The sequence below is a fragment of the Rhinatrema bivittatum genome, chromosome 16, assembly GCF_901001135.1.
Source record: "Rhinatrema bivittatum chromosome 16, aRhiBiv1.1, whole genome shotgun sequence".
Classification (NCBI taxonomy): Eukaryota; Metazoa; Chordata; class Amphibia; order Gymnophiona; family Rhinatrematidae; genus Rhinatrema; species Rhinatrema bivittatum.
Window position 1 is genome coordinate 33,534,757 of NC_042630.1, and position 27,674 is coordinate 33,562,430.

At 46.3% G+C, this 27,674-nt stretch overlaps 1 long non-coding RNA gene across 1 annotated transcript in view; it reads right to left on the reverse strand.

Moving 5' to 3' along the window:
• Positions 1-5,194: 5,194 nt before the first annotated feature.
• Positions 5,195-27,674, reverse strand: part of LOC115078897 — an 88,304-nt gene continuing 65,824 nt past the window's right edge. Inside the window, exons 3-5 of the long non-coding RNA XR_003853165.1 lie at positions 12,175-12,561; positions 7,163-7,245; positions 5,195-5,444 (exon numbers count right to left, since the gene is read on the reverse strand). This is a non-coding gene — a long non-coding RNA (uncharacterized LOC115078897). The remainder of the gene's footprint in view (positions 5,445-7,162; positions 7,246-12,174; positions 12,562-27,674) is intronic.

Sequence of the window (27,674 nt, forward strand, 5' to 3'; positions counted from 1 at the left end):
GAAGGGAGTGCGCGTGCGTATGGGGAGGGGGGTGTGCACAGGAAATGCCCTGCGAGCACAGACTTGGCACAAACACCTCGGCAGGACATCTGCCTGCTCCTCAAATGTGGCCCCTTAGGGCCAAACATCCCACAGCTCCTTCTGCCCGAGTGCTGTACACCCCCCCCCCCTCATTTGTGCCATGGGGGAAAAGGAATTAGGGGCCGTGAGAATCCTGCGTTCCCAGGAAGGACTTCTGCACCCCCCCCCCCCCCCCTCCTCTCCTCCCCATGCACACTTTCCCCATCACGGCTTTTGCACCAACCCCTCCGGTGAGCTCTTAACTCCAGTAATCCCAGAACAAGAGGTTGCTTGGCTTGTTTATGACACCCTGGAAAAGCTTTGGGGCGGGGGTCTATTCTTCTGCCTTGTCCTCCACAGCCAGCCACTGGCCTGAATGGGAGCCTCTTTTTGTGCCTGGCTAATTGAGCTGAAGGACTTACGTCTGGAACGGGCTGAAAGGGGCTTTTGTGGTGGGTTTGCCTTCCTCGGGCTCTGCGGTGAGCTCAGCTTTCTTAAGAACCAAAAGGTTTTACTCTCCAAGACTCAACCCTTGCTGTTGACTTCTAAGCACTCCTAGACGCATTCTCCTCCCTGCCTTTCTCTCCTCTCTCTGGAACTAAAAGAGCCACATTTAGGCTCAAGGTTGCAATAATACGAAGAAAATCCCGCTTTTGGCGCAGTTCTCCCCCCCCCTCCCCTCCATTCAGAAAGTCCCTTCCTTTCGATGAGAAATGGACCCTGTCTCCATAATTAGGGACTGAGAGATAACCGGAGGCCCAGGAATTCGCCCGTCCTCTCGATTGTCTACCGCTTCCCCTATGGGGCGAACCAGGAGAAGGCGGAAGGAATCCACTGTGCAATATTCTGCAGCCAATTCAGAGGCGGTGAAAAGATAAAAGTTCCTTCCCAACCCCCCAAATGACCAGCTTACGATCATCGGATCAGGGCTTTTTTCAGGGCTTGATTTAATGTTAAAAGTTCTAACGCTGCACCATTTGGAGTAAAGAAATTCCGTCCCTGTGAAGGCGGTGAAATCTGTAACCCCTTAATCACAGAGGGAGCTCCCCTTACTTGGCTTGTGAGAAGGATCCACTTGCGAGATCCCTCGAGAGTCATCTGAAATGGCTGTGTATCATCACTGAGTCTTTTCATTCCAATGTGAAAGCTGGACCATCTTTCCGGCTGCCTAAGCCCCTGTGTCCCCCATTATTAGCAGAGTGGCCCTTCGAGATCGTGTCTCCGCTCCGTCTCGGTGAGGGATTAAGGCCTCCACCCCGACGTCCTTCATCTGAGCTTGCCAAAGTTGGCAACTCTGTTTTTCATTATTATTTGCTGTCATCAGCCATCTTGGCCGCATTTGCGCCAACAGAGTTTTAGAATATTCAGAGCTGGTTTAGTTCTTTCTCCTGCTCTTTCTTTTAGCGAAACGGTGAGCGCTTTCTTCCTCCTGAGAAAATTATTTGACCTCCACCCTTCTCCCACCCCTCGCCAAATCAGTGCACTTCAGCAGATGATTAAAACATTTTGTCCTTTTCTCTCACCAAGGGCCTTATTCAAAAAGGATTATTCCTCATTCTGTCTTTATTGACGGAGGGCCTCAACCTCACCCTTAGGAGCTTTCAGTGATTTGGCCTGGATAAACACTTTTAAAGCCTCTCTTTGCTCGTTTGGTTCTGCGTTTCGTATTGAAAGTTGGAACTTAAAATGGCCGCCTCCTGAGCAGGCTGGTTCTGGACCTTGAGGACTGCAGCTTGAACACTTCCCTCCCCCCCCCCCCCACACACACAACACACTCCACACACGCACACTCACACTCACACACAAACCCCTCACCTCTGGGCTGCAGATTTCTCATCAGTCCTTGCATACCTGAGTCCATTGCAAGGAGGAGGCTGGGGTACAGGATGATAGGGGCTGGGGGAGCAGCTGCTGCCCGGAACATTCCAGGAGGCGAGTGGTTTGGGAACAGAGCTCTGGCCATTTTAGGTGATCAATTTTGGGGAGTCTTAAACAGAAAAATGGAAACATAGTTCTATCAGAAGGAAGATGATGAGATCAATGGTACATCCAGAAAACCACACTGGATTTTTTTTTTTTCCCCCTGAATCTAAGGCAATGAGTGGGCTCCCAAGTAATAAACCGTCAAGACTGAGGGAGGAGAAATCCAGGTAACACTTCCTTTCTCTCCGAATGACCTCGTGAAGGTCATGTCATCTCCCTGTCCCTCAGTTTCCCCAGCTGTAGGTGCACAACAATAGAAACATGCCAGGGCAAAATAATTGCAACAGAGGAATATTTTTTTTTTCTCAATATTATTTTGTTTTTTCTAGAAACAGGAAAAAAGGGGAGACCGATTGGGCCTTCTCTGCCAACGTTGTCCATGTTGCCAGGTTTCCCAAGGGCAAAGACGCCCGTGATGCCATTTTCTGGGGCGTGTCTTGTCCCCTTCCAGAAGGTGTGGTGTGGGAAACGAAAACCTCGGGCGAGGGGGCAGGAGATGCTCCGTTTGAAAATTGCGGACTTTCTTCTCTGATCCTAACTCCGGCCTCCTAAGGGTACCTCTTCATTTAGGGCTCTATGTAACGAAGTCGGGGGGGACGGGGGGGGACAGGCTGATTCGGTCCTGGTTTTACCCCTCTCCTCCACCACCACCCCCACACACGCTGCAAGCAGGAACTTAAGAAAATCAGAACTACCAGTTCCAGCATGCAATGGAGCAAAACCAGGACCGGATCTGCCTTTTCCTCAGGATGTGGAGCCAGGTTGCAACCCTTGGGACAGCATTAACAGATCTCAATTAGAATTTGTTAGTCTAAAGAAAATTACAAAACCTCCATGTCACTTAAATCCAATTTTAAGGGAACTCCCCCCTCCATCTTTCAAGCTTCTGAAGGAAAGAACCAGAGGCTCCAGATCATTAGGGCCAGTCTGAGCTGATCCTGGGTTTGCCCCCGGTGCATTCATGGATTTTTACTTCTGATTTTTTTTTTTTGAAGAATGTAGAAGAAAATCGTATCCCCCCCCCCGCCCCTAATATTATCAACTCCATGAACCTCTAAGCGTCGCACGCTCCAAGGACATTTTCCAGCAGCATATTCAGTCATTTCCAGTGTTGAATCTTTTGGCCAGATGAAGTAGTTTCCTGGCATAATCTTCCTTGTCTCTCTTCGCTCTTTCTCGATAGGATCTTTCTCTCCTTTTTATTACTCTCCTGTCCTCTTTCCTTCTGCTGTCTCTCCCCGTCATCCTGCTTCTCTTCTTCTCCCTCTCTCCACTTGTCAATCCATCTCTCCCTTTTCTTTTTCCTTCTATTGTCTCTTGCCCTGCCTGTATACCTCCTCGCTGCCTCTTTCTCCCTCTCCTGTCTCTCTTCCTGTTGATTCCTGCTATTGAGGGCCTCCACTCCATTCCCTAGTGTCTGGTAGATTTTTACTCAGTACCTCCCATTTTATATAGTTTTTCTGTAGGTCAGGAAGAAAACCCATCACTGTAGAAATCCAGTTGTTTTCTTTTGGTTTCTGTGGGTACCATCCTTTGCCTCCAGTTTTTTTTTTCCTTGTGGATATATATATATATATATATATATATATATATATTTGTTTATCCTCATCAAATGTTCTGACATAGTTTCAAAATCGAGATTAGAAAAATGGGGCCTACAAAAATTTAATCATCAAAATTCAAGAGCCTGAATTCTACGTCATGCCAAAGAAAATCCCTTGGGCAGGTGGAATAAGGATGAAGGCCTAGCTCTGCCTGTGCAGTTAATCATGCCTCAGTTCCTGCAGCATCCATGCTGTAGAATAGAATAGTGGATTTTTCTACCTATCCCATCCTAGGAGAAAGCCTCGCCATTTTAGACCATTCGACATGACATTTAGCTCAGTCAAGTTCATTCAGTGAGCTGCCTAAACGGCCAAATATCTGGAGATGTTCAGCCCACCGGCCATGTTCTCCCCCACAGGGGTGGGGAGAAAGTGGGTGCAAGGGCAATATTCATCCCTATTGTCCTTAGAGGTTTGCACCTGTGCGTGATTTTATTCACACCTCTGGATTTTGACGTACATACCGTACTGGGACAGCTATTTTGTGACTGCAAGAAACTATGGATTAGGTGAATCCTAGAAGGATGCACCATGACCTTCTGCTGCCCTAACTTAACAGCACTGCCTGCCCCCAGCTCCCTGGTAGATTTCCTGAAACCTGGGTGGGGGGGTTCTGGAGCTATCTGTGAATCTTTTCCACTTTCCAGTGCCAGGACGAGCCTGCATGGCCACCTGCTGTGTGGCTCTCTGGGGCTCCCGACCTGTGCCTGTATCGCCTGTTTTTTTTCCGCTTGTGTTGAAGATCCAGGGCGCGGGCAGAGGCAATCTCTAATGGTGGAACTTCTGCCAGGCCCATTGTTTGCTGTGGGTGGCAAAAGCAGGGGTGCTCTGATTACCTGGCACCAGTGGCCACCTAATTTTAATTTAAAGCGAGGGGGAAAGAATGTGGGATCATTCATTCCCGTAAGAGATGGGGGAGGGAGGCCATGACGGTGAATCCCTTTTTCACACGGACGGCATTGTCCAATGAACGGAAGGCGCTGCGGACGAAAGAGTTAATCCGTTAGAGACGCAGAGCCCCCCCTCTTCCGATAGTTAAACTTGATTTGCATGCATTTGCATAATGAATGTCATTTGCATTCTTGGAGGTTGACTACTTTCTGTGGGAGAAGTCAAGTGGGGAGGGGGTGAGGTGGTGGGCAAGGGGTTTGCAAAAGATTGGAAAAAAACAAAACCCTGATTAGTATTTTTCTCCCTAAAGAGAGAGATTCAAACACTGGGTCCTTTCATCTGCCTTCCGCCAGGGTTCAGAAGCAATAGCATTCACTGGCTTTTCCTGTCTGAAGTAAACAATTTTGTTGAGGTTTTTTTTTTTGTCTTGCATGGCTTCTTCTCCTCCTCCTCCCCCCCCCCCCCACAGATAATGGGATTCTTTGCCTCTCTTGGCTCCTGGAGGAAGGCTGCGTTCCCAGAGGGCAGGAGCTGGGGCTGCTTCCCACCATCTTGAGCGAGCTCACTCCCTGTCAAAATGCACCGACACGAAAGGTTAACCAAAAAAAAACCACACATGTATGTATCTCTGTCATAAGGTGGCACCTTTTTTTTTTTATTGGACTAACTGAACACATTTCCTATAAAATGCCCGACGACTCAAACAGGTAGTGAAGGATGTGCTTTGGATGCAATCTTCTTTCTGCTTTGCTTCCGCTTGCCAAGACCCAGGGAGGTCCCCCCAAACCCTGGAGGGCCCAGTATCTGAAAATGACGCTGGCTGTGGATATCCTGAACAGCTGAGGGGCTGGTGGCGGGCAGTCCCTGGGCCAGACAGGTTTGGAAATGTAACTCTGCTTTGAAGTGCTTGAAAGGCAAAAGAGAAATTAAATAACTAAACGTCCCTTTCACCTTGGAGGGGGTGCACGTGAACAGGAACAACCCCCCCCCCCCCCCCCGCCAATCAAATGCAAAATTTAATAAACCCTCAGACTAAGTGGCCTACATAGATAATTAAGGGGGGGGGGGGTGTGTGCTGGATCTAAAAGCATAAAAGGTAGAGAAAGCCGGTTTTGCTTTTCACAAGGGATGGATGAGGCAGCGCATCTATTTTTTTTTTTTTGTTAAAAGGCCTTGTTTCCGGCAGCTTCCAGAAAGGGGAAAGCTTTCCACAGGATAAAAGAAAAAAAAAAAAAAGCCCAAACGTGCAAGGAAAGCACCCAGCTTTGGTAAAAAAAAAAAAAAAGCCCAAAGGTCCTCCATTGAAGGAGAGGGACCAAAGTCCCAGAATGCTTTGCAGTCTTTTTTTTTTTTTTTAAATTTCCCTTCCATTAATTATTTTCCCCTCCCAGAAGTTGCAGGGAATGAAACCTCGCACCCTTTCAAAACTGTGCAAAGCGAACCAACTTGCCCTTATTTTAAGCCTCATGTTGCCTGACCCTTATTTTCTGTTCCAAATCTTTGCTGGGTTTTTTTTTTTTTTTGCCCTGATAAACAGAAAACCAGGTTTACCCCCTTCCCCTCAAACAAGCCTTAAGCAGTCCTCAGGGCTTGGAGAAACATTTAATCCAGTCTTGCCTCTAGAGCAAACTCCTTCCTGACAATCCCTTGATTTTGTTCCTCTGAGATACATTCTTAAGCTGCATTTGTTATAGCTGTCAAACTCTGTTATACCAAAGCCCTCTTTATAGGAAAAGAAGTACATGGGTATCTTTATTTTTAGCCTGTTAAACGCCCCCTCTTCTCATCCCAAAAAGGAGATATTTTAACAAGTCCAATGCCCGATTGTGTTATGCATATTAACCTTTTATTGGACGACGTCCAGAATTTTATGGAATTATGAATTAAAAAAAACAAACCAGAGGACCAGTCAAAGTTACCAGAAAGTAAAGCGCCCGTCATTACCTTGACGTTAATTTTGCTTTGTAAAAAAAGGAAACTGTTTAAAACATGTCTTCCTAGCCTGAGAATAAAGAGAATCCACATTCTGTTCAAGTGGCTTTGATTTTCCTATACAAAGACACTAGTAAGAGTATGGTTTGTTATTGGGGAGGGGTGTGTGTGTGTGTGTGTGTGTGTGTGTGTGTGTTAAAATTCAGCATAGATGTGGCTTTGCTTAGTTCACTGGCCATGCCCTGTGTTTAGTGGCCAGCTTTTTCACGCTCTAGAAAAAGTGGAGGAATAACCTAGTGAGACATCAGCTTTAATTGTTAAATTTGTATCTGAGCCTGAATCAGGAATGGGTTATGAAACTGTTTGTTCATTATAAAGATTCTTTGTTTTTGAATTCTAAAATTCGCCTTTTTTTTCTAGATGTGGCTAGGGCCATGAAGAAGCTTCTTCTTTCACGCCCACCTTGGAGCAAGGTTTAGGTTGAATTATTTATTTTATTTGTTTATTCAAAATACTTTTTTTTTTCACCTATATAAACAATGTTATGCTAAGCAAATTAAAACTTTTCATATAAAATACAATTATGAACATAAAACAACATTACAAATAAATACAACTCATTTTGCTTTACAAATTATCCTTGTAAATGTGCGATTAGATATCAAAGTGTAAGATATATTTTGCTTACGAACCCTCCTAGTAAATTCTGTTTTCATGTGGAAAGGTTTTCTTGTTATGTCGGTCAAGGAGGTTCCTTTGAAACCCAATGATGCATCTGAAAAAAGATGAGAGTCCTAAGGAGAAATCAAACAGTGTCCATACAGTAAGCAATGCAAGGCATTCAAGTGGACCTCAGAACCCCGTCTGATCATCTTAAGTTGGATTTTTTTTTCGCAGGGAGGTTAAATTTCAAACAAATGCATGCACCAGCATAAATACGTGTATATGGCTCCATACAGTTTTACCATAGTATTGTATAGCCCACACTTATGACATACGCGCATTTTATAAAATATGTGTATCTTTACCCTTCAACACATACATGCAATGCATTGAAATGCATTGCATGTATGTGTTGAAGGGTAAATGCATTGAGCGCATGTACTTTTCCTACCTATTTTAAAAATATAGGCACACATATTTTACAAATGAAAATAAAGTAGGACTTACATGTCTCGAGATTTACGAGCACAAGTTGGGCCGATTTTAAAACACGGGCACATCAAGGGAATGACCAGTTTTACCAATTAGTCCATCAATCCAAGGTCATTGAGATCCTCCTGGTTTTCTAGCCTGAACTTCATCCAGTTCACTCAGACATCCCACCTGGTCAAAATTCCCTGAGTGTCTTTTAAAATAGTAACTTGCACGCCTAAGTGTCAGCCCCGCCTTTGGAGCGCATATGCTCGTATATGTGCATGGATGTGAAGATGCATGCATTATTTTCTACTTTTATAAAATACAGAATACACAAGCAGAGGCTACTTATGTATAGACTGATTTTTACGCATGCCAATTTTTGAAAATTCGCCTGATTATGGCTTTTTTTTCTTCCCTGTGCCAGATGTTGTTTGATTGGCTGTGGAAAAGCCGGTCCTTCAATTATATGAGACATCCGACTCTTTTTTTAATTTTTTTATTTTGATGGGCTTTTACAGATAGATAAGAAAAGATACTTTCGATTAACTCGATGTAGATTTTAATCCAGCACAGTGCAGAGCTTATTAAAAAAAATATTGCTGTCATTAATAACAGGAAATTGGGTTTAAGATATCCCGAAAATTCCAACACAACAGTAGCTCTCTGCATGGATTATCAATGCAACGAGTAATTCAACAATATCATCTTGCAATGGGGAAGAAGGAAGAAAAAGCTTTTGGCATTCCTTTCATAAATTAGGATATTTTGGATTTTTTCCCTTTTGACTTTTAGGACAAAGCTCTTGGTGGGTCCAGTGAAGATGCATTCCCTCTTCTGACTTATCTCAAATAATGCCAGAATTTGGATGTTGGAGTTCTGCAAGGACCATTCTTTGGTAAGTAAACTTCCTCAGTGAACCCAACCCAAGAGTCTAGTAGCTGTCCCTGCAGTCTTAAGAGTGTTTGTACCTCTGCCTGGAGCGCTTTGTTAAGAAAGTACCACTGCATGCTCTACGCTGGCATTTACTAATGTTTTATAAGCATTCATTTCCAAGAAATTAATTTGCCAGAGATGCGTAAAACTGATCGCCTTCGTTTTTGGAAAATCAGAATTAAGGAGGCCCGCCAGGTCTGAACTTTCTCATGCTTTCCTTTCATGACTATGTCTTAGGCAGAGGTAGATGGCTACCTTGGCCTCCCCCAATTTGTACCCCCCACTGGATGTTCAGAATACAATGTGCAAGGCTGTCTGTTTGCCGCATGCTCAGAGCGGGGTTTATAGGTGCCGAAAGGGGATTTTTTTTTTTTTTTTTTAATTTCAAAACTTAGGTTGTTCCTAAGAGGATAAGCCTAGTGTGGAGGTATCTGGTAGCCCAGCTCCAAACTGCAATACATTACTGTGCTCCAGGACCATTCTCCTGTCCCTTTTATACTTGCAAGCCCTAACTCTTCCCAGCCGAACACAAAGTGAGTGTGTGTTGGTGCAGGGTTCAAAGGGACTGGGATAGAGAAAACGAGGAGCTGGGAGGCAGGGAAAGAGAGCGAAGGGAGGGAGGGGGGGACGGGAAATGATTTAATCTCGCCCCGCTCAATGCTTTTATTAACGAGGTCCAGCTGAGAGAGATTTCGACAGTGGTCTGGCGGATTCACAAGCTGAATTGTTGGGCTTCTGCTAGCCTTTTCCCTTCTATTTCTCTTCCACGCACAAAGATTCCTTTGTGCTGGCGTGGTGTTTGCATGGGCAAAAAAAAATGAGGGGTGGGGAGGAAGAGAGGGGAATAGAAAACAAGTGAAAAAGATTTAAACCAGCTAAGTCCAAACACCAATTCTAAAAAAAAAACAAAACAATTTCACACACAAGAAAGTTAGGTCTCACATTCAGTCCAAGAAAAAAAAGAAGCGATTAAATAAATCTATTTAACATTGTTTTTTCTGCAATCAGCCACTCTTCCTTTCACGAAACGAATCTGTAAATACTGTGGGGATGAGCAAGGCTTGAGCCCTGCGGGCTTCTGGGTTTCGTGAGCTGCGCTCTGTCTTTTGGCCTCTTGGGCTACCTTGGTGTGGGGTCTTGGAAGGAGAAGCCCACTTCGCAACAAGCTTTTGACGTGACTCTAACTGGGTTCGGACATTCATGAGATGGAAACATAAAATCAGAACAGAGACTCTGACAGCCGATGAGCACCGAAACGGAGGGGGGGGGGGGGGGGGGGCCGTCTTGCGTCTGCCCAGTTTTGGTCCTGGTGCAGTGCCGTAGGCCTCGGTTGGCCGCTGGCTTCCTTCCTGCCCTCACCATCGCTTCTTCAAAGAGAGGGCACCCTCCGTGCCTGTCCCAGACTTCCTATAATTCTGACACTGTTTCTGCCTCTGCCATCTCACCTGGGACTGGGAGGCCATTCCAAGCATCCACCACTCTTTCTGTGAAGGAATATCATCCGGTGTTTATCCCCCCCGCCCGAGTTCACCCCTTAGGAGCCTCATGTACAAACCTTTTGATCTGGAACTCCCTGTCCACTGAAAAAAAAAAAAAAAAGGTTTGCTTTCTTTGCATCATTTACATTTTATACCTTTAAATGCTGATGTCATCTCCAAAAGCAACCCATCTCTTCCCTTCTTACAAGGGTGGCAAACTTGGATTATGCTAACAGGACAGAAAGTTAAGATTTGGCCTTTTCACTGCATAAAGGTCCATAGAAAACCTGGTGAATCCTTTTTGAATACGGACTTTTGCAACCCCGTAAAGGTTCCCATAAAACCAGATGCAAACCCAAAGTGAACTTGGGCTCTTTCCAGGCCAAGATGAATCTTCGTGAGCCAGGGGCGAGAAGATAATGCTCAGATTCAATCCAAATTAACATCTTCGTTCCCAATGGATGGTGATTAAGTGTAATAAATCTACAGTTACTATGAACGCAGTTATGGTTCTAGGGTGACCGCTGAACAGACTGCTGAGTTAGTCATGGGCTTAGATAGCATCTGTAGAAACTCTGTAATGGCCCAAGAAAAAATTCTGTCCTACAGAGAAGAGAGAAAGGGTCTATGAAAGGTAGACCGCCATCATCATCATTTATTTATGACACACTCTTCCATAGAGCATCCAAAGTGAGTTACCACTAGTTAACTAACAATCCGGTACATCAGATCAGGAGGTAAGAAAATGAACCTAGCCAGTCCATGTCCCAGAGGCAGGAGGAGATTCTGTTCACTCAGGTAGAGAAGGGCAATTCTAACAGTCCAGAGAGGAACAGATGTCAGGGGTCTCAGCGAAGTTTTTAGAGGCTTGAGAAAAGTGATTTACAGATGTTAATGGCTCATGCCCAAATCTGCCTCAGAGAGTCACATTTTTAATGGTTTTCTGAAAGATAGGTCAGGGGGCCGGCCAGATGAGGCAAAGTGTTGCAAAGGAGGGGGGCGGGGGGGGGGGGGAGAGCCTGCAAAGATTCTATTCCTGGCACTGGCGAGGTGCAGGGTTCTCAGGGGTGGGGCTATGAGGCGACAATGACCGTAGTGGGCAGGAGCTGCTGAGGTAGGGTGGGGGGGGGGGGGGTAAGTCTCTGAGGAATTTATAGCTCAGATCTTGATGTTGGGTGCGGTAAAGCGTTGGTAGCCAAGTGTAAGCTTTTTCAGGGCTAGGGTAAGGTGGTATAATGGATATTGTACCTTCATTATCAAGTGGGCCACGGTGTTGTTCTGCATAATTTGTAGACGGTAGTGTTCGCGAGCTGTAGACGGCAGTTTCGCGAGCTGTATTACAGTAGTCTGGGCGAGAGATGACAGTAGCACGAATAGCTGTTGTGAAGGTGGCACTGTCCAGCAATGGTCAGAACTGGTGAAGGCGGGGAAAAACGCAGCTTTAGTTACTGCAGGATCTTGGCTGGGACTCCAGTATGAATCCAAGACACTGACAATAAGAATTATTTCTCCAAGGACCACTTTCAAGAGGACAGGGTCTTTCTTCTCCAATCCAGAGCATCTCTATCTTTTGGGGGGTTGAGACTTAAGTTTATTTTGGTGTAACCAACTGATGATTTTCTCTAAGGAGCCATTGAGGTGAATAATAATTTGATCCCGATTAGTACCCAAAGAGCATTCTAGATCATAAATGAAATATCTAGATATTCGAGTGCTCTCTCTGAGGTGACTGATTTATAGGAAAAAAAAGTGTCTTAAGAAGATTAACCCAGAATGATTTTAAATTTAAAGCACCCTCGCTCTGTTAAGGTATGTAAAGTAGTCACGAAGTGAAGGCACCAAATCATCTTAAGGACTAAGCCTCGTTAACTTCAGTGGCAGCCCCTTCTCTGATCCTGCATTGGGTTTTGGATGAACTTATTCATCAATGAGGTAGTTAACTTGGCAGAAAAGCCCATGTTTTCATACCTATCTCTAGATTCATTTATCAGCCACTCAGAAACATAGCCTTTGATGGTAGATAAAGACTTCAAGGACCATCCAGCCCACCCATTGTCCCTTTGCAATACTGCAGACAGACCGTACTCGAGCTACCAATGTTTCCCCTCACTTGCCCAACAACTGAGGATCCCCTGTGCTTGCCATCCGAGTACCTGAATTCCATCACCTCCACTGGGAAGTCGTTCCACGCCTCCACCATGCTTTCCATGAAGAAGTATTTTCTTGTGTTACCCTGGAGTCAATTATTTGAACCTCAAATCAACCTTCTGTTGTAGAGTTGTTCCCCTTCTTGTGCCTTATTTAAAGCCTTTTGATAGTTCAGCGTCTCCAGTGTATTCCACCTCTCTCCTCTTTTCTCTAGGGTAAATGCATTCAGGCTCTTAAGTCTCACTTCATGAGGCTTATAGGGCAGACTCTGTTCCACTTTAGTGGTTCTCCTCTGGACTGTCTTGGCTCTCTCAGTGTTGTGCAGTTGGATACAACAGGGCAGAAGGAAGGATCTGCTGGAATGTGGAGCTCTCCCACTGTCTGTAGTCGGTCTACGATTTAACATAGAAAAACGAAATGTTATTGCTTCTTGCTATCGTGATTTGTATAGCAGTGCTGTACAGGCACACATAATGGACAGTCAGTCCTTGCCCCTTGGAGCTTACAATCTAGTCATGGACAGGCAAAACAGACAGAAGAAAGCAACAAGGCCAGGACTGAGAAGCCACGAATGGGATTAAACTGAGGGTACTGAGTATCATGAAATAGGACGTTGGAAATCTGCCAGTATTTAAAAGAAAACTCTAGTGATGTATGTTGTTCCTCAAATCTTGTTTCTTATTTAGTGTAAATTGGCCTCGAATATCTTCCCTAGTTCTATGTAAAAAAAAAAACCACAAAAAAACCAACCTGAGAAAAGGCATTCCAGTCTAGAGCCCAGATTTAATGACTGTTGCATGAGCAGGAATAATTAAGGTTAAATTATTAAACACATAAGAAGCATTATATTATAATAACAGTGATGCCATGATTGGCAGGAGCCAAGTCAGGTGGGTTAGATGTCACTAGGTTCAATGTTGATTATCTGGTAGAGCCAGGGGGAACATTTAAAGCAGTCCGAAAAGGTGTGTCTTACAGATGGTTTATGTTATGTTATTTATTTACGAACGTATGATATTCCGCTTTGTGCCAGGGATGGTCCCAAAGCAGATTTCAAACAGTTACAGTTATCAAATACAACAGCTAGCACGGAGCACTATTATAATGGCATAAGTCCAGGGGTAGGGAAGGTATCTTCTCCGTTAATGATCAATCTGAGAGAAAGCCTGGTTGAACAGCACATGCTTTGCTTTTTTTTTTTTTCTGGAGGGTGAGATAGCAAAGGTTTCAGGTGGAGGGGTAGTGGACGTTTGTCCTTCCTTATCTTGGGGGCACATAGGAGCTGTAGGCCCTTAGTCCAGTGCAGTTTAACTTGGCAGAAGTTAGGGGTGGAAAGGAGAGAGATGCATTTTGTGAAGACTGGAGTTCTCTAGCAGGGATTTTAAAAGCAAGGAAACAAGAAAGATTCTCCGGGGGCCAGTCTGTTCATACATTTGTAGACAAAGCAGAGGGTCTTGAGTGTAATCCTAGTATCAAGCAGTAGCCACTGCAGTTTGTATAGGATGGGCCTTATGTATAGGATGTTTCTGATACTTTGGCTCCTACTAGGATTCTGGCTGCTGGGTTTTTGCACAAGTTGGTAGCCATTTCAGGCAAGTCAGAAGAGAGTTACAGTAATCTAGTCAACAGGTGATAAGAGCATAAATATTTGATGCGAGGTTATTGTGATTGAGGTAATTGTGTAATCTGGCGGAAGTACATAAAGGGGGCTTTCACTGTCTTACGGGCCGATTCAGTAAAGTCCACGGGAGAACGGGCGAACGCCCGCTCTCCCGGCGCGTGCACAGGCCACTCGCCTGTGCGCGTGATTCAGTATTTGAGACCCGGTGGTAGAACCGGGCCAAAAGGAGGCGCTAGGGACACTAGCGCGTCCCTAGCGCCTCCTTTTGGACCGGAGCGGCGGCTGTCAGCGGGTTTGACAGCCGATGCTCAATTTTGCCAGCGTCGGTTCTCAAGCCCGCTGACAGCCACGGGCTTGGAAACTGGACGCCGGCAAAATTGAGCGTCCGGTTTTCGACCCGGCAGCTGCTGGCCCATTTAAAAAAAATTTTTCTTTTCTTTTTTTTACTTTTTTTACCCTTCGGGACCTCCGACTTAATATCACCATGATATTAAGTCGGAGGGTGCACAGAAAAGCAGTTTTCTGTGCACCTTTGGGTAGGCGCTAATTTCTGAAAGTAAAATGTGTGGCTTGGCTGCACATTTTACTTACTGAATCGCGCGGGAATACCTAATAGGGCCATCAACATGCATTTGCATGTTGAGGGCGCTATTAGGTGCCATGGGCTGGACGCACATTTTCGGCCCCTTACTAAATAAGGGGTAAGGGAAAACGCGCGTCCAATGGCAGGAGCGCACTGTACTGTTTCGGCCCATTAGAGATGTGAGATTCAATCAGGAGATTAGGGTCACGATGAACCCCCAGGCTTCATCCAGTTTCTTTGGGCTGGGGGGAGGGGCATCTGGCTAGGAGGTGTAGGGACCGCAAGGGTTGCCCTTGGCGGTTTAGCCAGAGGAGTTCATAGGGTTAAGTTTAAGCTGTGATTCGTGAGCCATTGAGCTACTGGAGACAGACAGTTGTTAAGACTGGTGATGTGAAAAGCTTGGTCGGATCCCATTTTGATGCTAAGTTGGACATCATCTGGTAACAGATGACAAGCACAGTTGAAAGACCGAATCGGGTCACAGATAGGATGGATGTAGATATTGAAGATAATAGGGGAAAGGATGGGACCCTGGAGTACTCCACATATGAGGTTTTTTTTTGAGTGGACTGCTGACTAGCCCACAAGACAGATTGATTTCTATTGGATAGAAAAAATGATAACCATTTAAGGGCAGTTCCTTCAATGCCGATACTCCCTAGGCAACTGAATCAGAAGGCTGTGATTAATTGTGCTACAGAAAGATCCAGAATGACTAGTATGGAGTCACCCTCTTGACCTGAATTTAGATCAGTACGATTGGTGATGTCCAACAGGACAGATTTGGTTCCTTGGTCTTTTATGAAGCTGAACTAGTGAAGGTGGAGAATATTTCCTTCTTTGAGGAAGGCAAGGAATTGGAAGTAGAGAACATTTTCTACTAGTTTGGATAAGAATGGGAGGCTAGACATTGGATGATAGTCATCAATTATTTTGGGGTCAGTGCCTTATTTATTCAGGATAGGTTTGATTACACTTTGTTTTAAAGAGTATCTGGCAGGAAGCCTTGAAATAAGATGCCAATGATTATGTTGGAAAGCCATGGTGCTAGATCTTTTCTTTAGAGTGCGGATGAACCTTGGAGGAATTGGGTCTAATGGGTAAGGATTGGCCAATTCTTTGTAGAATGCCTTTCCCCTTTCGGGGGATGATTGTTCTAAAGTCTGACAATGTGATATTGTCTGGAGAGAGTTGGAGGTTTCTGTGGAATAAGATCATTAAGGGACTGTGTGGAGGGAGGAGAGGCGTCAAAGGAAAGCAACATATTGCCAGGATCTTATCTATGTAAGAACTTTGGCAAAATCCTCAAACTATGTGATCCCCTGTATAGTAGAGGTGATTGAAGATAAAGACGAGCTTCTGTTCAAATAGTTTGGCTCACATGGTTTATAGAGGGATCCATTTGTTTAGAAATTTTAGTTCTTTTTTGCCCTGGCGAATAGCTGCTTTGTATTTTTTTTAAATGCTCCTTGAAATTATGAAGGTTGGTGTCTGATGTTTCTTCCAAGCTCGTTTCAAGTTGGAGAGATTGCTGTTTCAGGAGAAGACCCCTCATGGAACTATGGAGAATTTCTGGAGCATCTAGCAGGGTTCGATTAAGTGGTGCTAGGAAGTTTATTTTTTGAGGTGAATTCATTGTTCCAATGTTGGGACTAAGGCTTCTGGTGGGTTTGGGGATTTAGAGATTCTGGTGTGTTGAGAATTTGTTTATGTTTTCAGTTGTGAGGGAGGAAAGGTTCCTGGAGGGTGTTTTGGATGGAGGGGCAAGATAGGTTTGCCTTGGGATAGGAATGGTGGCTCAAACTAGGTGGTGGTCTGACCATGAGATTCGGTCTACTGTTATCAAATTGGGATCAAGATTAATGTTTGCAAAATGAAAAATTAAGTCTAGGGAGTGGCCATGCTTGTAAGTGGGAACCCTGATTCACCAAGTCCAAGATCATCCATGCTACACTGAAAAGTGGCGGCATTGCCATTGGGAAGATTCTCAGGTGATTTATTCATTTATTCATTCTCATAGAAGGTGATTAGTGAGCTGGGTAGACAAGTGGGTGGCCTGTAAAGGGTATTTACAATAAGATTATCAGCATGACAGCTGAAGTCACCTACGAGTCTGTGAGGCAAAGTGTCGATGCCACAGAGGAATTCAGAAAGTTTGAGAAAGGAGTCAGGGTGAGTGTACAATAGATGGTAGATCAGGACAAGTTTAGGTCCTTCGTTGCCTTGGAATTTTGTGACCGAGCAGTCCGATGTGACTATTTGTTGGGAGGCTGCTATGCTTGTCAGTTGCAGACGGCTGTGACCTCGAGTACTCACTGCCTGCAATGTGTTCCTGCTCTCCCTGGGTCTGCTTGTTGCACAGGCCTGCCTGTATCGCAGTGTTCCTCGGGTCTCCTCGCGGCAACATGGATGCCGCTACTTCCTGCATCGATGTCAGGCCTTCCTAGGCGCACGCGCATCACCGGCCCCGCCTTTGAAGCTTCTTCGGCAGGAACCTCAGGGGCATCCCTAGTTGATGATGTCATCAAACTCCTGTACTTAAGCTCCACCTTCGCTCCCAGCAAGCAGACTTGGCAACAAGTCCCGTATGAGTCCTCAACTCTTGCCTCGTGTTCCTGAGATGCTGCCGTGACTTGCCATGCCCTCGGACCCTGTCTGGCACCTGCTCCTCGGGGGTCAGTGTGCGCTCCTAAGGGGACTCGCTCCCCTGGCCTACCCTGCTCCTCGGGCTGGCCCTGCGCCTCTTGGGTTCTACTCTGCTGCCGGCTTCTACCATCCGGGTCTCCCTTGGAACACCACGACAACCTGTGAGTTCCTCGACTAGCCTTCCCCGCTCCTTGAGGTTCGCTTGTGTTCTACAAAACTGGCTGTGCTCCCCCGCTCCTCGGGGTCGTGCTTGCAATCTTCAAAGACTGGCCAATCTCCCCCCCTCCTCGGGGTTACGCCTGTGTTCTACAAGACTGGCCGTGCTCTCCCGCTCATTGGGTCGCGCTCATCATTCAAGTGACTATCTTGAGCCTCCCCGCTCCATGGGGTTTGCCTTGGGGTACTGGATTACTGTAAGCTGCCCCGCTCCTTGGGCTAGCCTTTCTATCAATCTACCGGTTCACCTTCGATTTCTGGGATGTTGTCTCCTTAAGCAGCTGAGACTTTGCCCGGGCTTCCTGGCCTCGTGGGATGGCCTGTACCTTCTAGTCTACGCCTACTACGCAGTAGCTCCGCCTCCCAGGGCTGTCTTCCCAAAGAACCTACGGTTTGGCTATTCCAGCATCCACCGCTCCATGGTCTGTCTGACACTTTCCTCTCTAAAGGGTCTCACTCCTAGTACTGTCTGCCTCTCACCCTACGAGGGTCGCCTCCTGGTCCCAGGGGATCTCCCCACTACTGTGCCTGGAGCTCCCTGCAGCGTTAATACCTTGCCTCCTGACGGTGTGGACCTGTGGGGCTCTGCCTCACAGGCTGTAACAACTCGCACCTCAGGCCAAGGGTCCACATACCCACAAACCATAACAGAGGCAACTGGATAAGTTCTTGGATGAGAAATCCATTAATGGCTATTAATCAGGTTTACTTAGGAAATTGCCACTGCTATTGATTGCATCAGTGGCATGGGATCTTCTTAGTGTTTGAATGATTGCCAGGTACTTGTGACCTGGTTTGGCCTCTGATGGAAACAGAATGCTGGGCTTGATGGACCCTTGGTCTGACCCAGCATGGCAATTTCTTATGTTCTTACGTTCTTAACCAGCAAGTGCCTGAAGATAATTGTGACACCTCTTCTATAGCCCATGGGATGGGGTATGTGTTATATAAGATAGCCAGATAGGCATAGTTGATTGAGGCTGAAAGTAGCATCCTTTTCTATCCAGGTCTCTGTAAAGCAGAAGATGTGGAGACTGAATTGTTCAGTGAGGTCAGGGATGTGGTAAGATTTTCTGTTTGCTGAGTGGACATTGAGAAGCTCAAGTTGCAGTGAGGTGGGAGAGCTTTGAGAATCCTTGGGTTTGTCGAAGGGCTGTAAAGTCACTGGGATGAGATGGCTTGTGCACCTTTGTTTGAGTGGCTGTGTGGGAAGAGAGATACTGTTGTGATACATTCTGGTGGCATGTGGTGGTTTTGGGGGAAGTCTTATAGGCTTTCAGACCTCTTAAATTAATCCTAGCCTGTGTATTGATGAGGGATAGGTAATTTTGGGGTAAGTTAAAAAAAAAAATGGCACCATCTTTCTTCTCTTGACTAGACCAATGAGTGGGATTCTATTTTGGGTTGTATGAAGGCTGCCAGACTGGAAATACTGCCTAGCATAAGTAGAAGGAGCCTTCAACTGAGAAGATCTTGGTTGGTTGGGAAGGACAAATGGACCTCCTATAGTCATTCCATTAATGGTTGGTTACTCACTGTTGGCTGTTGTAATAGGTTTAGAGGATAGACGACTGTTTCTCTGAATGCTACTGATCCCTGCTAACGTTGCTCACGAAGGGACATACCCTTTAGCACAGCCCTTCATGATGAGGGCCCATCTGTATCGGTCTCTTCCCCAGGACTCCCCCCCCCCACCTTCATCCTCCTGCAGGGGGGGGGGGGCAGAAGCAGGAGGATGAAGGTGGGGGGGGGGGAGTCCTGGGGAAGAGCTATCCTGGTAGTCCTGTCCCAAAGAATCAATAGTGGTAGGAGGAGGGGAGGGAGCCCTGGGTGGCAGTGGTGGGGTCTCCCTCCCTCACCTCCTGAAGACTCTGCCTCCTGTTTCTTTGAGGTGCCGGCTTTACCAAAGGTGCAAGAAGCAGCCAATCCAGGAAAGAAAATCAGGAACTGGGTAGGGTGGAAGGGAGGGAACTAAGACTCACAGATTAATTTTTCAAACAAGTGACTCTCCTTCCCTTCTTCTTGCCCACTCATGTGCATATTCCAGACGCTAACATGGCTTTGATTCTTCCTCATCACTCAGCCCTTTTGCCCTCTCATCCCCACCGCTGTGGTTTTGTAAGCATTTAGGTGACGGCAAGTCTCATCTCCACACTACCGTTTGTGTCTGGAGGGGACACGGCAACTTGTTTTTATTTTTCTATCATCACATGTGACTTCTGTATTTCACTATGAGGGAGAGGGCAGTGGCAAAATGATGTTCTTTTTTTGGGGGACGGGGGACAGACTGCGAGTTACAAGCTCATGGTGCATTTGTGAGGAGTTGGGGGTGGACAGAGGGTCCTCTTTGCTCAGCTAGGTCTTAAACCACAGCGAAGGACCGAGTACAGGCAGCCAGCCAGCATGGGGAAAACGTAGCCCAAGATTTAGTGGCGGTTTTCTGTCTGGGAAGCAGACTGTTGGGGGGCTGGGTATGGAACTGGGGCGGGGGGTGGCGGGGGGGACTGGTTCTCTTTAAAATACTCATGCCACCGATATCCATAGCCCGAGTGTTTTCAATAGTTGGGGGGCGGAAGACGAGGACGGTGCCAACCAGAAGTACTGAATACCTAATAGGAGCCCTTTGTAGTTGCCAAGTAAATTTATGATATGAGAAGCAGGATTGTCTGCTCCATCCTGGTTTGTTTTGTTTTTTTTTTCCCAGACCCATGCTGGGCTTCTGGTACTGTACCGTTGCTATGTGACATGCTCGGCGTGCTGTCACTCTCTTGGGGGGGGGGGGGGGGGGGCGGGGGGGGTGGCGGTTGAGTCCAAGAAAACTGTGGCTGGGCCCATCTGGAGCCTCAGAACTCAGACCTGAGGCCTGTCCCGGGAGACTGAGGTTGAACTCGGGCCCCTTGCGATGCAGGCAGGGCCTGGGAATGGGCCTCCGAGCCTGCTCAGGTTCACGGCCACCGGAGATATTCAGCTAACAAGGGGGGAGGGGGGCTAGGGTGTTTTTACTCAATTCTCCGTCCTACTCAGGCATTCAGATCTGTCACCACTGTCCCTGCATACTGATCTCCTCTCCATTCTCCTCCTGCCATGTGCGCACATAAATAAATCCCCCCACCGTGTGGCTGCGGAACAATGTGTCCCTTAAACTCCATTCATACCCAGACAGGCCTCATTATTCCCTTCTGCGCCCCCCCCCCCCCCCCCCTCAATCCCAATCACTATTAAAGCCGCCGGGGTCGGTTTGCAAAGGGATACTGTTGCTCTAGAAAACTGTAAATAGGACATAAAAAAAAAGAGAGAGTGAGAAAGAATCTAGTCTAATACCCACTGCTACGGAAACCGAATGGGTGCCTAATGACGGCTGTGTACAAACTGGAGATAATGAGAGCTGGGGGGAGGGGGCTAACGAAGCAAGGCTGCCAACATTGTGACTGAAAAATAAGAGATGTTGTCAGGGCTCAGTGCAAACCGGCAGGCGATGTCTTTGTTTTTCAAATCAAAATACAGGACGTCCCTTTCGGAGGACTGGTGTGATGGACAGACGCGCCTGCTCGTCCCTCCCTTACCCCCAGCCCGTTTTCATCTGTCTGCCTGAGGAGGAGTTTCTGAACCAGAACTCATCGGGTTATCGGGCTGAACGGTGTCTCGGGCAGTGTCAAGGAGGAGCCGTGATCCAGTTCTGTCGCCCCCAGCCCGCCCTCGTGGTTCCACTGGTGTCTAAACCGTAGTCGCCGTTCGTATGAGCGGCCCTGGAGGCATTCCCGGAGCGGGGAGACGACTTGAGCAGGCTAGTGTTGATTTTCCGCGCTAGTCTGGACATCCAAAACTAAGGCGCCACAATGGCAGTGCCTAAATCTAGCCGTTCATATTTTGGCCAGTTAGATTTAAGCTCATTCCCAGTCGTAATGCTGGCCAGCTAGGTTTGATTAAAAGGTTGCTTACCTTTGCCAGCCAAAATCTAGTGTTTCCTTGTCACCCCCCCCCCAAGCTGTTTTTCCCCATAGATACAGAATGGGAGATATGTCTTAGAGATCCAGGGCCAAAGTGAGAAAACCTTTTAGTATACCCGATCCCACGTTTTTTGTCGTGTTAGGCAAGGCAGCAGCTACCCAAACCTGCCATCAATCCGAAACGTGATTTAATTGGCAGGATTTTAATGTAAGACTTTGATCAGTATGCCGGGAGACGGTGAGAGACACATCTGATACCCATTCCTATCAGCTCAGCCTTCAAAACAAATGTCAGAATATAACATAACGTCTACCAGCGCCTGTCACGTGTTTATGGTTCAAAGGAGAACCCTTGGCAAGAGGGTGAAATGGTGTTGGGGAGGGGGCGAGGGAAAGGGCTACCAGGTGATTGCATGGACAGTCTGGTCTGGTCCTGGTTTAAACTCCCCTGCACACGCAGAGGCACAGCCACCATCCCTTTGTTTTGCAAATGGAAATCAGAAGCACAACTCCAGGCAGAAAACAAGGATGGCGCTGGCTTGTCTTTGCCGATATGGTCACCTGATAACTCTAGGAAAGCGGGCTCTTAATCGAAGACAGATATAGCGGCCAATAATGCACCACAGTGGGTTAACGCTGTTGCAGCCATTAATGCACAGTAGTCAGGCCGATACAGTACAGTGCGCTCCGGCGAAAACGCGCGTCCAACCCCCCTGAAACTAATAGCGCCCGCAACATGCAAATGCATGTTGATGGCCCTATTAGATATTCCCGCGCGATTCAGAAAGCAAAATGTGCAGCCAAGCCACACATTTTACTTCCAGAAATTAGCGCCTACCCAAAGGTAGGCGTTAATTTCTCTCGGCACCGGTAAGGTGTACAGAAAAGCAGTAAAAACTGCTTTTCTGTGCACCCTCCGACTTAATATCATGGCGATATTAAGTCGGAGGTCCCAAAAGTTACAAATAGTTAAAAATTTTAAAAAAAAATTTTTTAAATGGGCCCGCGGCATGAAAACCGGACGCTCAATTTTGCTGGCGTCCGGTTTCCGAACCCGTGGCTGTCAGCGGGTTTGAGAACAGACGCCGGCAAAATTGAGCGTCGGCTGTCAAACCCGCTGACAGCCGCCGCTCCTGTCCAAAAAGAGGCGCTCGCCCGCTCTCCCGCGATTTTTACTGTATCGGCCCAACTGAAAGTGCTGTTAGCGCCTGCAAGCTGGTTTTACCATAGTTTTAACATGAAATCTATGCTAATGAAATAATGAGATGCAACGTTCTGCAAAACAGCTAATCACCTATTAGCACAGTGAAAAAGTACTCGCTCAAACTACTTTGCAGATGTATCAAAGCATAAAACTTACCTACTCCTCAGGAAGGCAGTTAAGATTTTGCAATCCCATCCATATGGCACGCGTGCGTAATTTACTGTCTGCCTCATTAATGTCAGCTGTTAGGTTAACAGCTGACGTTAGCTCACTTTAGTCAGTGATTTGGCCCTGTGGTGTCTGTTATTGCAGTCAGGCCCATCAACCAATACATAGATTTGGGCTGGTACTGTAGCCTTGAGAGCACTGGACTGCACGTGGGATCCTCCGTTCCAACGCTCCCCGCACGACCCTTGGGCGCATGGCGTCTTTTCCCTCCCCCATATTCAAATATGGCTCACCAGCTCTGCACAGGGATGGGATACAGTGCAGTTGGTCGAATGACCTCCTACAGCACCGTAATCCCTGCGGGAATGATTTCGTCATCAACTGAAAACTACATAAATGCAAGTTACATTCAAGCTAAGATAACCCGCTTCCAAAAATTCCTGTGCTGCCAAGGTTCATCTCTGGAGATGGGCAAAGGGAGGAGGAATCTGGGATACAACTCTTAAAAAAAAAAAAAAAAAAAGGTATCATCTATAACTTTATTGTTGATGTTGACCCTTATTTCTACATAATTAAGTGGACTAAGAAGGCAACTGAAATACTTAACTCTACAACAGCAATGCATTCTGGGCTCAGGCAGGCTAACTGGTAGCACATCAAGAGGCCATATCGGAGAAGGCGTGTCAGGTAGCTACAGCCATAACAATTGCATTTCTTGTTGGTGGGAGCCAGGGCGATAATTAAGTGTTACTAGTTTCTGATGACTTCAAGCTGAGATGACTGGCAGGAAACCAAGTCCTCGTCCTCCCCCCACCTCACACATTTTTGACAAGTAGTGGGATTTCCTCTCCATCGGTGTGATTTGGGCTTCTAATCTCATCACATGCTTTCGCTTTGCGGCCTCAGCTTGTTGGTACCAACCTCTCCCATCTTCCCTCCCCCTTCTGCTAAGACCTCACCAAAGAAGATTTTAGCAAGATCTGACTTGCAGGGAAGTTTAGGATTTTCTTTTTTTTTTTTTTGGGGTAAATAGGCATAATCAACTGGATTGTCAGAATGCCATTACCCCTTTCCCTCTTCTGAACACAGAGGTCTAAGAGTGCATTGATTTTAGGGAAATCTGGAATCTTTGCGGGCTGTCTGACCTTCCATTGGACCAGTGCCGGATCGCTATAAGCAGATCCCGTCCGAAGAAGGGACTTGCATGATCTCAGTCCAGGAAAATGTATCACATACTGCAGATTCCGGCATTGGTTTTAGGAGATGGTCCACTATCTTGGTACTTACCCTGGTTTGTAAGGCACAGGACGGCCTTCAACCGGTGCCCCCCTGGGCTCTGGGTTAACGTTTCCAGAGAGCTATTGGCCCTCCTGAGGAAGGCTGCACAGCCTGGTTATTGTTATCTGTGCATCTGTAGTGTTTTCCTGGGTCTATCAAAACCCAGTAGCGGATATAGCCTAGATTGGCCCAGCAGGGGCCAGCCCTAGTCAGGGGGCTGGGTTCTCTGCTGGTTCATTGATTAGTGGCGATTTCCTATTCCATGGTTGTTCTGCCTGTCTCCTGAATTCCTGGGGCTCTGCATTAGACCTCGTTTGCCATAACCCCATACCTTGTTTCTTGGACCTTGTGATTCTTTTTGGACTCTGTGATTTGTTTTACCAGTTGCCTGCTTTGTTTTTATCTTGGATTGTTCATCATACGGATTCAGCAAAGTATAAACTCAACCTTGTTCAGTTGGTTGGCTGGCTCCTAGTCTGTCTGTGGCGGGTGTACAGCTGTAGGTGAGCCTCAGAGATGCCTTTCCATAGTGGAAAGGGCTCATTTTTGATACCTTTTGGCCCTTGCTGACCCCTGCCTTGCTAAACCACCTCTTCAAACTGACACGAAAAGGAAGCAAATTCTCTGAACGGGGCCCTGAACCTTAGATAATGGGTGAAAGGTTCAAAACTGCTCACATTGCCTCCAGGTCTGTAGGCACTTTTACCTCTGGGCTTCGCACCCATTTTGAAAGTCCGAACAATCCTCCCCCTTTGAAAACTGCCCCAGGAAAAAAAGAACTGGCAGAGATTTCCATCAGCTTTGACCGGGAGGGGGGTGCTTTCTTCCCGAGGGAATAACTCGTGCTGATTTGAAAATGTCAATTTACACATTACTTCCTCTGATTTACACGCACTGCCAGGAAAGGCCAACTGTGAACGTAGGCAAAAGTGCAGGTGCTGCCGATCCCCACACACGTACTCCTGCCATGGTAAGGGCTGGCAAATTTTCAAACCCAGGAACAGAGTAAATGACGGCAGATCAAGACCAAAATGGCCACCCCCATCCAGTCTGCCCAGCAAGGTGTTTATTAGGGGTGTAACTGCCCCTCTGTACAGGACATCAAATTTTCCCAGGCAAATGGCTTTTGAAAACGTCTCTCCGCATGCTCAGTTCTGGAGGTGGTTAGTCTGAACAGATAAGATAGCCGTGCTGCGGTCCAGTGAGAAGCTATCAAGATTTCCTTTCCTTTCATTCATTAAAATGTTTTTATTTATTTATCGAGTTTTATATATCGTCATTCGGTTTCATCATAATAACGCCTTCATAACGGTTTACAAAAATACAAGGTTACAAGGTTAAGGGGGATAAACAGGGTTTCAAAAAGGTTGAAACTGTTGTTAAACATAGGGGTATCATATGCAAGTTAGTTACTGTTCAGTTTTACGTTTCACTTCTTATTTATAATCTATAGTTGTGATAAGTTTCATTTATTCTTCCGGTTGGAGTGGAGGGGGGATGTTGTTGTGTTGTTCATTGGGTGAGTTGGTATGCTTTGTTGAACAGCCATGTTTTTAGATCTTTTTTGAAGGTTTTTAGGTTTTCTTGCGTTCTGAGTTCAGTTGGGAGGGAGTTCCAGAGTTTTGGGCTACCTAGGGAGATTGCTCTCTTTTGGGTTGAGGTGAGTTGATTGGAACGGGTAGGTGGTGTTTTTAGAAGTCCCTTATTTGCTGATCTCAGGTTTCTGTTTGAGGTATGCAGTTTTATAGAGGGGCTTAGCCAATTTTCTTGCTTTTCATATATAATTTTATATATAAATTTTTATCGCTTTTCACTTGAGGCCTAAGCGACATACAAAATAAAACACTTGCATGTTAACTACGAAGAAATACATACAAATTTACAATCATAAACAATACACAATATAGAAAACAAATAAAAAATTAGCTATGGTTTTAACAGCTTCTCAATAGTGCCAAACTCATTAGTAGACTGCACTCACTCAGGATTCTACAGCTTCTTAAGAAAAAGGGAGATTCATTGGAAGATATAACCTGCTGAGCATGGCCAGCAGTGCTGTATGCCTGATGATTCGCCTGCTTAAACAGGAACATCTGAATACAATCACTTATCCTTACTTCCACTGGTAGAGAGAGGTCCAGAAAATGGGAGCTGCACTGGAAAAGGCAGACTCTCTTGCAGTGGTGAGACGAGCGGCCTTGACAGATGGGACGTCAAGCATAGCCCACTGCGAGGATCTTAACTGGCGGCAAGACAGGTAAAGTTTAAGAAGGGCATTGGACCTTTTGTCCAGAGTTTGTCCAGGGTCTGCGCCAAGTGCTATGAATATGAGACGTTAAGGACCTAACTTTGTATGTCCTCGATGCAAGGACTCCTAGGATTCCTGGCTGAATGCCGTATCCCTTTCGACCAGAGACAGTTTATAAAGAGAATGTAGGACTGGCGCAATCCATTTGTAAGAGTGCCCCCATGGGAACTGTGCTAAGAACAATGAAGATCCCCCCCCCCCCCCCCCCCAGAATGCTCCAAAGATTTCAGTGGTAGAAAAGGAAAGGACAGGAAGCAGTTTTTCTCTCTCCCCTTGCCATTTGCTGCTGGGAGAGCTCTGTGATGTGTCCCGGGAGTGGCCACATGCCCAAAGGAAGGGAGCTTTCTCCCTACTTTTCAGAGACCAAGGAGGAGAAAGCACAACTGAAGCTTCCTCATCTTATTTTTCTCTGTCTGAGATCGTGGAAGGAGTGGAGAGGGTCTCCACTCTCTGGGAAGGTAGTTTTCACTCTCAGGATTTTACCCAAAGGTGGAAAACAAATCCTCCTTTTTCTCTGGTTTTCCCTGCTGTAGTTTTGGTGCAGAAAAGGAGTTTTCACTTGCTGTCCCTGCTCCTGCACATGATACCCATCTGGTACTGCAACAAGTCAGAAAGGAGTGTATCCACCTCACATTTAACCCAAGGACACAGTACAGTGTAGCAGAGCATTTGAAAACAGGTAAAAGAAGCCCTAGACTACTTTTCAACACAATAGGAGCTCCTGCCAACGAGGAGCAAGGGAATCCCAAGAGTGAGTGGCTGGCAAATACAAAATGGAGGACACACAGATTCATCCTTGGGGTAAATGTACTTTGTGTCAAATTATTTCTACTGAAGAACTTGATTGAATAAAGTTATTATTGAAACTCCATTTGAGAGCAGAGAGCGATGAAACCCCCAACGACTTTGGAGTATATCTTCCTCCACTTGAGAATGGACCCATAGCTGTTAGAAAACTCCTCCAGCCTAGATCCCCTGATCGGTGAAGACCGAGGAGAGAAGCTGTATAGAGGGGAGAGGAGAGAGGGAGATAGGGGATATGATAGAGACATTCAAATGCCTCAAAGGTATAAATAATAAACAAACAAACCTTTTTTTTTTTTGCTCTAGAACAAAAGATCACACTGTAAGGCTCCAGGGAGGTAGGCTCAGGAGCAATATCAGAAAATCTTTCCATTCTGGGGATCACTGCTTCCCTCTCAGTCTGACCCGCCTTGACGTTTCTTGTCCTACTCAAGCAACGGAACTCAAGGGCCAGCTTTCATTAGGATGAAGGATGGAACCAGGACTGGTCCAAACATTTCCAAGTCTCTTTTAACAACTGCTTTTTTTTTTTTTTAATATATTTCAGGCATCCGGAAAGAAGTTGCCAAGGTGGTCCTTGAGAAACCCCCAAAATGATGAGACAAGGGCAGAAAACAAATAATGGGGAAACCCCTTGAAATCTATAGATCTTGCCTGGGGAAACAATGCTACAAAACCTCTAAACCATGAAGAGTAACATAATAATTTCACCAGATGGTTCTCTGTTCTA